The sequence below is a fragment of the Gavialis gangeticus genome, unplaced genomic scaffold, assembly GCF_001723915.1.
Source record: "Gavialis gangeticus isolate Ggan-Ray unplaced genomic scaffold, GavGan_comp1, whole genome shotgun sequence".
Lineage (NCBI taxonomy): Eukaryota > Metazoa > Chordata > Crocodylia > Gavialidae > Gavialis > Gavialis gangeticus.
In genome coordinates, this window is record NW_017728992.1 from 137,427,199 (window position 1) to 137,439,217 (window position 12,019).

Sequence of the window (12,019 nt, forward strand, 5' to 3'; positions counted from 1 at the left end):
AAGTCCCCTCTCAGCCTTCTCTTTTCCAGGCTGAAGAGTCCCAGGTTCCTCAGTCTTTCCTCATATGGCTTGCTGTGCAAGCCTCTAATAATTTGGGTGGCCCTTCTCTGGAGTCTCTCAAGTTGTACTACATCCTTATTAAAGTACAGCGCCCAGAACTGGACTCAGTACTCCAGTTGAGATCTCACCAGTGCTGAGTACAGTAGAAGAATCACATCCTTTGGTCTTGCTGGCAATGCACAGAATGATACATGCCAGGGTATTATTTGTCCTGCTAGCAACAGAATTGCACTTCCAGCTCATATTCGTACTGTGGCCTGTTATTACCCCCAGGTTCCTTTCATTCACAGTGCTGGTCAAGTTGGCGTTGCCAAGCCTGCAGGTGTGCAGGGGATTGTTTGTCCCCAGGTGGAGCACTTTACATTTCTCAATGTTGAACTTCATCTAGGTCTGACTCGCCCAACTTGCTAGCCTGTCTAGATTTGCCTGTATCTGTAGCCTATCTTCAAGTGTGATCACACTTCCTCATAACTTGGTGTCACCTGTGAACTTGGCCAGCACTCTTCATCCCCTTATCGATTGATGAAGATATTGAAAAGTACAGGACTGAGCACCAACCCCTGTGGACACCACTGCCCACTTCTCACCAAGATGACACAGATCCATTCATTAGGACTGTCTAGGCCCTACTCTGCAGCCAGACTCATACCAACTAACCGTTTCTCTACAATGCATGTATAGTTTTGCTTTGTGTTTACAATATATTCTGTAGCTGCCAGTCTGGAAGCACCCTTCCCCACATTTTGCCTGGAGTCATTTCTTTGCAAATGCCTTGAACAAACATAACACCTTGCTCCCAGGGAGCTATGGGCAAGGCAGTCAACCTGCCAGGTTTTGGGGGGCTCACTGTGACCCAGCACAAGAACTTGCCTTGCTCCTCAGTCCTTGTGGGTGCTGTGGGGCTAAGCAAGAACCATACTGCTGTGCAGTAAACTCCCTTTGAATTGGCAACTTGAAAACAGTCAGGGACAGTCCCAAGCACACACACAATGGCCAGCCTGCTAACATGGGGGAGCTATCAACTGACCCACACCATGCAGTTGACATCAGGCTGCATTATGGGACTATCCCACCACACACTCTATTTAAGGCTCAGTGGAAACCAGCCACAAATACATTACACATATTTTGTGAAATACACTTGTGGCTGGCTTCCCGTTTTGTCACACCATTAATTCCCTGAATGTGTGGCAAGGTTACTATTTATGGCATGATTAACAGGCTAATCACGTTTTAAGTGTAACGTCTTTACTAAGAAACCTCTAATTATGTGGAGGTTCTCTACAAAACTTTTATTTAAAAAGAAAAAATAAACAAACTACAGAAATACATATCTTTTTAGTAAATCTTTTTATACATTCATGAGAGAATGTCAACTCTTTTTATCAGTATCTTGAAGCATATTAAATGAGATAACAATTTAAATCACTAACTTAAAATAGCCTTTTAAATCACAAAGGTCTGAGTGCGTGTACAGGTTTCAAAAAGGGAATAAAGATAGGAGAAACTGTGGTTAGGACTCTTGACTGGGACTCTACAGCTCTGGGTAAAGTACTTTGCTCTGCCACAGACTTCTTTTGTGGTCTTGGGGGAGTCATCTGCTTTCTCTGTGCCTCAGTTCCACATCTGTAAAATTAGGATAGTACTATTTCCCTCTGTCTGCTGAAATTATAGGCTCTTAGAAGCTGGATTTCTCTCTCATTATGTGATTGCACAGCATCTAGTGTAATGGGAACCTGATGTTGGCTGGAGCCCCTAAAAGAAACAATAAATTATTAAAAAGAAAAGCATGAGATTGAAATTCTAAACATGTAACAGCTTCTATTCAAAAGAGCTGTGAATGAATCTTGGATGACATATATTTTCATGATATAGTCCAGATCAATGTATAAATGATAAACCCAATTGTTTCCATGAATTATCGAGATAATCTTTACTGGAGGTATCAAGATATTCTCTGTTGTAAATGACTACCTGTAAAATAGGGAGACAAGAGTATTTTGTTGACTTTTGCTATCTGAAACCAGTCCTAATGTGAAATCATGAACTTTTATCAATAACATCTTTTAGACTTTAGCCAACTGAGCATTTTTCAGCATAATTATTGGTTGTAAAAGTATTATGTTAGTGTACAGTATTTTGGTGTAATTGCAATCTATATATGACCTCAGAGCTCACTTTTCAGCTGGTAAATTGAACTACAAACCTCTGTGGTATTGTTTATGGAAAATTCCATACGCTTTTTAAGGACTTTTGACCTAGATTCCTTAATGTTTTCCTAAAGAGAATTTTCCAGGCTTTACCTAGAGACTTGTTAGGTAAAACACACAGGAAATCAAGGAAAATTACATTTCAGTGTTTTGTTTTCTGAAGTGAAAGATCCCATAATCAAAAAGAAAAAGCAAACCTGCCAGAAAGTTGCCACTGTGCAGTACAACCATCTGGAGGAATTTATGCACTCAATAGTTTATCATTACAGACAGAGACAATGTACGAACCTGAGTAAAAAGCAAACACAAATAGAAGAAAATAAGGGATTTTTAGGGATGTTTACTTCATAATTATGGAGTGAAAGAGTAATCACAAACAGGGGCCAGTAATTTAGAGTTTTCTTCTTTCTGTTGCTGAAATTCTGAAATGATTTTACTGTCAGGTTATCACAAGAACAAAGATAGTCCTAAGAATGATTTGTATAAATATGTTGCAAACCTGACTATGGAGGACCCCAGAGCTCTGAGTTTCTCCCTTTTATGTTGCTACTTGCCCCAAGGAAAAGACTGAGGTTGCCCTGGGATGGCCGCCTACCCCAGAAACCCTCCTGCCCTTATACTAGACCCTGCAGCAGCAGTGAAGAAATCTCTGCCAGCCCCAGGTGGCCTACGCCATTGGGTTAGGAGAGAAATTTTTTGGTCCCTTTCTCCATGGAGAGGGCTAGCATGGAATATCACTCAACTAGAAATCACTTCTTCCACAGACAATCAGTAAGGGGCCAAACAACAACAAGATTTTCATAGATTTCATAGATTTCTAGGGTCATTGTTTATTAGTTGGTAGGGTCGGAAGGGACCTGAGCAGATCATGAAGTCTGACCCCCTGCCATGGCAGGAAAGGATGCTGGGGTCAAACAACCTCAGCTAGATGATTATCTAGCCTTCTTTTGAAGACCCCCCAGGGTAGGAGCAAGCACCATTTCCCTTGGAAGTTGGTTCCCAATCCTAGCCACCCTGACTGTGAAGTAGTGCTTCCTAATGTCCAGCCTGAACCTAGTCTCAGTCAACTTATGGCCATTATTCCTACTTACTCCTGGTAGTGCTCAGGGGACCAAGGTTTCTCCCATTCCCCGCTGGTCCCCCTTGGTAAATTTATAGACAGCCACCAAATCCCCTCAGCCTTCTCTTGTGGAGGCTGAACAGGTTCAGGTCCCATAGCCTCCCCTCATAGGGCCTGTCCTGCTGCCCCCTGACCATGCAAGTGGCCCTCCTCTGGACCCTCTCGATGTTGTCCACATCCATCCTGAAGTGCAGCTCCCAGAACTGGATGCAATACTCCAACTGTGGCCTGACCAAGGTCACATAGGTCGGAAGGGACCTATTAATTCATCGAGTCTGATCCCCTGCTCTGGGCAGGAAAGAGTGCTGGGGTCAAGTAACCCCAGCCGGGTGCTTATCTAATCTCCTTTTAAATGTCTCCAAGGCCAGGGAAAGCACCACCTCCCTTGGAAGCCCATTCCATATTTTGGCAACCCTCACCATAAAGAATTTTTTCCTGGTGATTTATTATATAGGATAAAAGGTCTACACAAGCAAAATGGACTATAGATTTGGAGACAGGAAAACAAGTCAGGTTCCTCATCCTGTCATCTAGCTATACCTTAGCCTTCCTGAAAGTCTTGGCAGCATCACCAGAAATCAGCCTTCCTGCTAAATTCTGCCAGCCCTGACTGCTGGGGTTTTCTGACCCTTCCTAGCCCACAGGTAACTGCCTAACTCCTTCCAACCAGCTCCTCCCCCCCGCCCCCACCAGCACTCTCTAGAACAGTGGTTTTTAACCTGTAGTCCATGGACGTCTGCCAACTATGTCTAAGGGGTCCTTGAAACAAGACTACGATCAATCAAAAGGTTGTAATTGTTCACATTTACAATTCAAAGGAGTCTAAAAACCATTCAAAATTTCCAAAGTGGTTGACACCTCCATTTGAAATTTTTTAGGAGTCCACAAATGAAAAAAGGTTGGAAACCACTGCTCTAGAAAGTTCTGGTCGGCTTGAGATAACCAGGATTCCTTTGGTTGGCTTTCCCACTCTATCAGATGCCTTTGCTATAGAGGAGTTGATTTCTCCACTACAGGGGGAGAATATCTTGGGGCCTAACTCCTTCTGCCCATGTCTGGGAGTGGCAATTCTTTTTGCCCCAGATCACAACAGCAGGAGAGATTCAGCAACTCTGATCAAACTTTTTTCCATGATGAAACCATAAACAAAACCGTAAAGATATATAGCGGCATAAATGGATACAGTATAATATTGGCTGTCCAATGAGATCACACATACCAAAGCAGTACAGCAAAACACAAGAAGACATTCAAGACATGCTGCAAATTCCCCAAATGTAACAGGGTATGTGTTGACAATTTACCATATTTTATGATTTATAAATCAACACAGTGTATAAGCCAACCCCAATTTTATTATCAAAAAAATTTGGTTTTTCAAATATCCGATGTATAAGTCGATCTTTACTTTGATCTTCATCAAAGCAACAAAAAAGGATCAAGCTCTTGTGCTCGCAGGGTCCAGGGAATTTGGATCGGGCCCCTGGGAGCTTGAGCACCAACCCGGCCTGCTGGCAGCCCCCCGGCCAGGCTCAGGGAATTCCACCACCATGGAGGGAAGGACTGCCCCCCCCTGGAGTTTAGGGGCTGGCCAGTCCACCGGCAGCTCAACCCCCAGCCATGGAGGAGGGGTGGGCAGGCAGGTTCCACTGAAAGCAGGACTGGGCCCTTCCCCACTTCTGCCTTCAGCTGGCTCCTGTGGCCAGCAGGATGCATGGTGCTGTCCAGGAAGTAGTCAACTTCACCCCATGGACAGCATGGGGTATCAGGCAGGGGTGGGGGGAGGAGGCTGGTCCTGCCCAACACCCTTAGCTTCCCATCACACTTCTAATGGGGTGAGACAGCTGCTTCCTGGGCAGTGCCAAGTATCCTGCTAGCTATAGGATCCTGCTGATGAAAGAAGCAGGGAGGGGCCTGATCCTGCTTTTGCCAGAGCCTGTCTGCTCTGATCCCATGGCCCGAGGCAAGCTGCTTGTAGGCCGAGCAGCCCCTGAGCTGGCGGGGAGGGGGAGTGGGGCAGTCTTTCCCTCCACAGCAGCTGCACCTCCCCAGGCCCAGCCAGTTGGGCTACTAGCTGGGCAGGTGCTGCCCAAGATCCCAGAGGTCTGATCCAACTTTCCCAAAGTCTGGAAACCGTGTATAAATCAAAGTGGAAACTTAAGGGTAATTTTGGGGGGTTTAAACCTCAATTTCTAAGCTGTGAAATATGGTATATATCAACTTATAATGATTTGCTCAGTGGATTCACCATTAGTTGAGTCACCTATGTCATTTTTTAAAGGGGTGATATTCTTTTTCATCAAACTCACTGAATACATCCATGGATATGTTATTTATAAGACTACATAAAAACATGTAAGTCTCTGATCTTAGGTTACTTGAATTCTTTGCTTTAAAGGTTTTACTTGACCTTATATTGCCCCATCAGCAAATTAGATTTAGGTCTTGAAGTACCCAAGAGCTCTAATTGTATGTATATTCTGCAATTCATTAAAAAAACATGCTCTATAACAGCCCTACGATATCCTTATTTGTATGCACATCAAATGTAATCTAAATAATCTGAATTTACAGAGAGCTTTAATTTTTCTGAAGTATTTAGATGTTTCATAAATATTCATAATTTTTATTCAGTGTTGACAAGCATTTCTTGAACTGTTTGAGTGAGAATAATTTACAATAATTTTTGGAAGCAGCTGGAACAGATAACTTGTCTGCTCAAGAACACCTAGAAATATGAAATACAATCCTTTCCCACCAAAAATAACTGAGCTGATTGCCCCAGGTATGACAAATATGGAGGACAACGAGATTACAGTTTTGAGACAGTAATGAGAATGGCTTATGTTTGCTATTCCTCATTCACACTGCAAACTTGTCATGAAAATGGATTACCTGCAGTTCTGCACTATTTTCAATTCTTGTCTTGTCGTGATAATAAGACATCAGAAGTTTAATGTTCAATATAGCCTGTGAAATACAATAGTATATAAAGATGTGTGGATATTAAAATACTTGCTACTGCAATCTCTTCCCTTATATCTGTATACTCGTGAGGCTATCAAAGCAGCTTCACTAGTGCTTTTACCTACTGCATTTTTGTTTCTGGGAATTATATTACAGCTTTAGGAGGAACATAGAAATCTTCTCTAGCAAGGTGAGAAGAAATAAATGCTTTGGCTTGCTGGCTACTTCCACATCTGGGGTTACCCATATGTTCACAATATGTTCCTCTCCATATCATTTTTTTCACAATGTATTACAAGATAATATTCTCTTTTGTATTGACTCTATTTTTTCCTTTTAGTTTTTTTAGCCTGGGGTGCATTTCTGAAAGGTGCTGAGGGCTTGAGTGCTTTCAATAGATGTTGGTGCCAAGGAACTTGTGAAAATCCTTCTAGGTGCCTTTCCACATCACTAAAAGCCTTTAAAAATCTGGTCCTCAGTGATTTAGGAACATGAATTCTATTTATTAAACTGTACTATTTATTAACTGTACTTACAATCCTGTCTTGCAAATGCTTACTGATCTCTTGTGCATAACTGTGGTCCCACTGGACTCACATGAGTGTCCATGTAATTGGCTGAAAAGGCGGTGCTTTGCCAGGGACTTGAAAAGAGCACAAAGTAGAGAACATGGCTGGAATGATAGCCTTTACCTTGCTGGCAAAAGTATGCAGACATCACCTACAATCCCAGTATTGTGTTACTTATCTCCCAGTACATAAGGACCAGGAAAGTCTAGTGTGGGGAGCAGTGAGAAGATAAATTAGTATTTCCTTTCACTCTACCTGAGATGTAGTGAAAAGAAGTCCTAATATCTCCTGGTATAATTCAAAGCTGCTTCTAACCATTGTTCAGTGTAACATGTATATATTTACATTCCAATAGATACAATTTAATATATGTAATTTCTTTATTGTAATTATATTAAAATACTTACAGTGATAGGCACATCAAAGAGCTGTATTTAAATAGATGTATATTGTATTCATGCATGTACATAGATACAATGTACCACCAAAGCTTATAAATTGTTGTGCTGATGTTTCTGTAGTACAAGGGAGAGAAATCTTTATTACAATGTAGTGGCTCTGCCTAGATACTGTAATAAAGAGAGTACCATATGGTATCAGCAAAACACTAACTTGGTGTTTTACTTGACTTCAATAGGAGCAGTTCTGCACCCATATCCAGGATTAGTTGTGTCTGTGTGACTTCAAAACAGAGTTCGTGAATCCAAAAATAACTTATCTAATTAAACTCCAGGTTAAAAAAAAAAGAGTGATTTCTTCATATTTTAAGACTAAGCATGAGAAATTTGAGGCCAGAAGGAGCTTTTCCTGTGAAAGTTAAACAGAAAGAAATGCAAAAAATGGGCTAATAAAGGAAAGCATGTTGCATCTTTACCTGTGGTGTCCCAACCACTGCACCATACCGTAAGTGTGTGTGTAATACTTCTAAAAATGTCATTAGAAGAGATTTTGTCACTTCAAACTAGCTAAATTTACAGTAAAATATTTCTAAATGCTTGTTGTTGAAATACATCTGTTTTGATTCCTCAGTAAAGAGAGTGGAAAGGCAAGAAGCTCCAACTTCTGTTTACTATGGCACTGACTCAAGATAAGCCTTAAAATTACTTTTTAGTGTACAAACAGTGTGGTTTCCCCATCAAAAGCGTTTTTGTTATAAAAGAGTTTTATTCAGGAAAACATTGGGGACACTCACTTTTTAATTAGAGCAGCAAACTTCTGACCAGTCTTAGGCCAAAACTATGGGATTTTATGATGCTTCTTTTCCTGATAATAAAACAAACAACAAGTGCAGCAGAACCAATATCATCTCATGGGGATTCTCAAAGTTCAGCTACACCGAGAAAAAATAAACCAGAAACTGTAACACTGAGTGTGCTTTCTTAACTTTTTGAGGACTTATTTAAACCCTGTGGAGGGGGAGGTTAGCTCATGGTGGTTTTTCCTGTGTCAATGACCCTCGTAGTGTTAGAAATGTTAAAAACACATGTTTCATTAATTTCATGTCCTCATAGATACACATCCTCATATTTAACTTCATTTTTATCGGAGTTTATTTGCATTTGTTTTTTATTAGTTAACTAAGAGTAGGTCAAATGTAAGATTAGATACTTTTTTTTCTTGTCCTCAAAGGAATAAGAGTTTTCCTTTCACTGAACATTTTAGTAATTCTGGATACTCACAGTAGGTCATTGTGCTCAGTTATTTTAGCTCTTCAGTAGAATTTAATCTTAATCTAACTGACTTTGAAAAATTAAATTTTAAGACCACCCAGAATAGCACATAATCATCTGATACTTAAAATATTTAAAATAAATGTTATATTTTTTTTATGAAGACTGACTTCAATAAGATTCAAATTAAAACCAATCAGCATGACCAGTTTTTGCATAAGCTGAACCCCCCATCCCTCCACCCCCAGATTCCATCACATAATAAAGCACAATAAACCAAAATAAGAATGTTCTTAATTTTGAACATTCTGTACTACTTTTATGTAAATGCCATCGTTCCTTGTACCCTATTTGTGCAAGGTTTGGGGCTCTGCTGATGAGGTCAAAAAGGACCGTTCTATGGAGCAGGATGTGTTGCATCTATACAGTTTGGTAGAGTGAAAAGGAGTCAACATGGGGCTTGTACACAGTTTTCTGATTTTTAAACACTTAGCATTTTTTAATATTTGAATTTTAAAATTGTCCCTGATCTAACAGTGCAACAATTGGCAATTCTAGTCAGGGCTGAATTGTTGTGTTCTGGTTTCTCTGAGAGATTAACCTACCTAGAAGGTTTTCTAAGTAAAGCCACTAAGGAAAATTTAATACTTTGCAAACATGTTTGTTGGGAGGGAGGTAGAAGGCTGTCAAATAGAGATAGGAAGACTTTATTCCAGCGTCTCAGTCTGGCAGGTTCTGGGACAAATCATAGAAAAATTGCTGCAAAAAAGCAAATGTATAAGAACTAAGAAGTTACTTAAATAATAAAGAATAAAAAAATAGAAAATCTGGGATGGTGTACATTGCTGTAATTAACAGGTAAGATTTTACACCTCAATACTACAGTAAAATACAGATATTCTGGGCACCTTTGCATGAGATGTTGACTGTACAATAGCCTGATACTACTGCACAGTAGTGTTGCGTGGCAAAAACTGTACCAACATGCTACTGTGCAATAATATTAGGCTACTGCACAGTAGCATCACTTATACGGTGTTTGCCAGCACTACTGCACATTAACTCCAGTTACTGTGCATTTATTTAATACTTGCTTATGCAAGTACTGTGCAATAACCACTGCGCAATAGCATCTCATGGAGATGCACCCACTGAGGTTGCTGAAAGAGAGGCAATTTGGAAATGGTATGCTAAAATAATTGACTGAAAAACATTCTCTGGAAAGAATGAAAAAATGTAATAGAAACCCCCCTGTGAAAGTGTTACCCTCACCCCAAGAAACAGAACCCACTATAAAAAAGATGAACCCATTGGTGAAAAAAATGCATCTGAGAGCTGCAGCTCTTGGGATCCACATCATGATTTATTAGTCTGAGCACTTGAGCTGAGACAGGAACTATTGTTTGCTAACAAGATGACAACTTTGACCTAAGGTACAGTCCCTGTCCCTGTCCAAAGCACGTTCCTTCATTCAGTCCTAATAAGGTTACAGAACAACTTGTGGATACTGTGATCTAGCCTTATTTAAGAACCCAAGTGGAAGCTGGGGTACAGAACACATGTTAAGGTGATAATCATTAGTAATTCTATGCAATCAGTGGGTGCATCTACACATGCATTTATTTGATCCAGGATCAGTTTACTCATGCGTAAACTACTCGCAAGAAAATGTTTGTGGGCAGGCATTTACACATGTAGGGAACTGAGAGCAGGTTTGCTGCCAATGGCAGCAAACTGCTCCTGTTTCATAGGGCCATGCAGTGGGCCCCTACCGCCACGAGGGGGAGTGCTAGGCAGAGAGCACCAGGCCAGGAGACAGCTATCTCCTGGCCAGGGCTGGGACATTACCCTGCTCCCTGCCCCAGCAGCAGGGAGCTCTTGGCCCTGGCTCCTTAATCAGGGACGGGAAGCTTGGAAAGAGCTGCAGGGGAGGGGCAGGTCCTACCTTCCTGCTCCGATGGACTGGTGGAGCAGCTAACAGCTAGCTCACTGCTACCTTTGCCACCAGCAGATTGGAGCAGGAGCCTGGGATCTACCCCACCCCTGTAGCTCTTTCCAAGCCCCATGCCTTGATCACCCAATTGGGGCACAGGGATGGGAGCTACCCCGACCAGGACAGTTCCCATCCCCCAACCCACATGTGGCACAGAGTCTGTGGAGCCTGTTCCCTGCTCAGATCTGCAAGTTCAGAGCTTGGTGGGGAACACGCTGGGGAGTTTGTTCCCCACTCAGCTCCACAAGTGCAGAGCTAGGCTGGGAACAGGCTGAGGAGCTTGTTCTCTGCTCAGCTTCATGAATGTGGTCAGCACTTACTATGGGATGGGAGATTTCTCCCTGCCCCCCAGAAGCTGGGGCAGGAACTATTCCCCCCTGCCTTGACAGCAGGAAGTTCCAAGCCCCCTGCTCTGCCATTGTGATCAGGAAGACAGAAACTAGGACATCCTTATCTCCCAGCACCAGCTTCTTGATTGTGGGGCCTGCATTAGAAGACAAGGGTCTCCCAGTCCTGGCTCTCAGTGTGGAGCTGGTGCTGGGAGCTCCCTGCTGGCGGGGGCTAGGGATCTTGTTCCCTGCTCAGCTCCTTGAAGTTCTCCAGCTTGTTCCTCCACCCAGCTCCATGCTGTGGAGCTGAGTGGAGAACAAGTTTCCCAGCCCCCACTGGCAGGGAGCTCCCAGCACCAGCTCTGCCCCCTGGGGAGAAATCTGCAGGGAGAAATCTGCTACCCTCTGGTGGATGGCTGACCAAGAGCAGCTTTGCTCCTGGTCAGTCATCTACATGAGTACTACTGCTCCATTACTAATTGAAAGTAAATTTGCTACTTGGATTTGCTTCATGTAGATGCACATGCTTACTTCACAGTAAACTACACTACTGTGCAGTTAAATGTCTCATGTAGACACACGTAGTATATACCAAGTACAGGTCAGAGGATGTAACAGTTACCTCCTCCAAAAGGAAAAGTTGATTCAGATATTGAATCGCTGATAAATGAGATAAGGGAAGTAAAGTAATTGGAGATATGATACCCAAAATTAATACAAGTTCTTAAAATTCTGAATTACTAGCTGGGATCCTGGTTTTCCCTGATAAAAAATTGCAGTCTTTGATAAAAATTGCAAATTCTCTGATTAAAAGCCCAAAATCCGTGATTAAAATGAAATGTCATGATATATATAGGTATCAATTGAGTACAATGTTTTATTGATATATTTACAATTTTAAAGCAGTTTGGAAGCCCCCCATTGCCTCAGTCGCTATAACAAAATAAATTCTAAATACCTGAAAATGTTGATATTTGAGTTTGTGTTTTTTTATCATGGAAAATCAGAGCTTCCCTTTCCATCTTAGGTCACCAGGACACTCGTCCATGCTCATCACTCTCAAGCCACAGCCCCTTAGCCCCACTGGAGCCCCTCACTCCC

At 41.9% G+C, this 12,019-nt stretch overlaps 1 long non-coding RNA gene across 1 annotated transcript in view; it reads right to left on the reverse strand.

Moving 5' to 3' along the window:
- Positions 1–1,364: 1,364 nt before the first annotated feature.
- LOC109299752 overlaps positions 1,365–12,019 on the reverse strand; it is a 25,239-nt gene continuing 14,584 nt past the window's right edge. The window contains exons 2-3 of the long non-coding RNA XR_002097986.1: positions 6,286–6,360; positions 1,365–1,815 (exon numbers count right to left, since the gene is read on the reverse strand). This is a non-coding gene — a long non-coding RNA (uncharacterized LOC109299752). The remainder of the gene's footprint in view (positions 1,816–6,285; positions 6,361–12,019) is intronic.